The 1984-nt window shown below is 32.0% G+C and overlaps 1 long non-coding RNA gene across 1 annotated transcript; it reads left to right on the top strand.

Annotated features, from left to right (window-relative positions):
• The first annotated feature begins 639 nt into the window (after positions 1–639).
• On the top strand, positions 640–1984 carry LOC146938492 (uncharacterized). Its single transcript, XR_015031329.1, has 2 exons — positions 640–1492; positions 1593–1984. It is a non-coding gene; the product is annotated as an uncharacterized LOC146938492 (long non-coding RNA).

Raw genomic sequence — 1984 nt, 5'->3', positions numbered from 1 at the left:
CTCGCAGTTGCGAGTGGGAACGCTCGCAGTTGCGAGCGATGACAGAACAGGGTTCTGTCGCAGCTCTGCAACACATCTCAGCACTCGAATTCTCACTACCCAGGCCCCAATTTCATCACAATTCAACATCTAAACATTTTCTATGACTAATTAACATCTGTCTACATCAACTACATCAAAGTTCACTTAATTCTTCCATTTTTAATGATTTTTGACCTATTCCCAATCCCTTAAACCTACAACAATTGACCACTTCTATGAATCAAAACTTGTTAATAATGAGAGTTAGTCTCACCCTTACCTTAGATTATGATTCTGAAATCCAACAGCCGCGTTCTTCGTTCTTTAGGGTTCTCTCTGACTTCTCTTCTTTCTCTCTTCTTTTCTCTGTTGTACGCGTTCTAATTTTCTCTCCCAATTACAGACTTTTATTCTTTCCCTAATTGCTCTTCTCACCACAACTTACTCTTTCCCTTAATAATTTAATTATTTCTACTAATAACAATATTTCTCCCCTACTTAAGAAAGTACTTATATTATTAACATATCTTCTACCAATATATATAATAATTCACATAATATTCTAATAAAAAGCCATAAATCACTTAAATATTAATTATGAAAAAGTGGGCGTTACAGAAACCAACCCCCGGATCCAAAGTCTTTGAAAAAGGGTTTTAAATTCATCTTTTCCCTTCCCACGAATAAAGATCGAAAAGTCCGACGATTGAAGGTTCAAAACCAATTAATGGATTGACACCCGAAAATCATGGTCTACACTAATGGTCAGTCACAACCCCTGTGACCTATCAGACCTAAACACAAACTCAAAGATAGTTCCTTTAAATTTTTTGATAGTTCCTTTTAATTAATTTTTTTTATAGCTACTTCAAATAAGATCTACATAGATTTTTTTTTTTTTTATGAATTTACTATGAAATAAACTTAGTTTATTATTTCCTTCAAAAAAAAAAAACTTAGTTTATTATTGGTAATATCGAGCTGGGTATATACCTATGGGTTATTCTTTAAAAATAAAAGTTTGTTAGAACGTGGAAATTGAACCAAACCTATTAATCATCAATTATTTCTCTTCATAGTTTAAATGTCCTCGATTTGTTTTTATTGGCATTTTAAATGTACTGGTTACTATACATAAATACATTGAATTAATTCATTATAAGAGAAATAATTGACAATTTCAAATGGTCGTATTGTATTAATTAATGCGTTATAAAAATAAATGATTGATAGTATCAAATATGATATTGTTTTGATTAATTAGTTAATTAGTATTATTAAAAAATATAATTGACATTATGCAGCAATCAATCAAAAATTAATTAGTTGATATGGTCAACTTCTAGCCTTATAAATATTTCCTCGTAGAACATAGTAATGTATTATGTATGTACTATGATCAAGATGGACACAACAAGACTTATGCATCTCCAACTTGCACTGTTGGTCGTTTCTTCCATCCTTGTATCAGGTTAAAAACAATTGAGCAATTTAAGCAAATTTTCCAATTTTCATCAAATCAAAATCTCAGATTTGTTCTAAGTACATGTAATGTTTGTTTTTGTAAGCAGATATATGCATAGAAATCGTTGCAGGAAGAATCAATGCTGAGATTTTATCCCAGAAACCGAAATTCCATCCAACTCCAGATTGTCCCTATTGCAAAACAAGTGACGATTGTTCGCATTGTTGTGATAGTTTTAAACCTCCACTTTATGGCGTTGGTGGATGCCGTGATTTCCCGCCGGCCCGTCGTTCACATTGCATATGTGATCTACATTCAACTGTCCCCAGTAATATTTCTAGTCTAACATCAACAATTGCAAACTGAGTTTTCTTAGTATTGTAATGCAATTGTCGTGTATGTATTATAACTAGTTTCTGACCCGTGCAACGCACGGGCGAAAAAAGTTTTATTGTGGTGTTGACAAAGTTTACTTTAAACATATCATAAAATTAAAAA

This window comes from Medicago sativa, chromosome 3 (assembly GCF_051527215.1).
Source record: "Medicago sativa cultivar Bolivia chromosome 3, Bolivia_mono, whole genome shotgun sequence".
In the NCBI taxonomy this organism is placed as follows: Eukaryota; Viridiplantae; Streptophyta; class Magnoliopsida; order Fabales; family Fabaceae; genus Medicago; species Medicago sativa.
The sequence above is the reverse complement of the archived record's forward strand: the minus strand, read 5'-3'. Positions and strand labels throughout refer to the sequence as shown.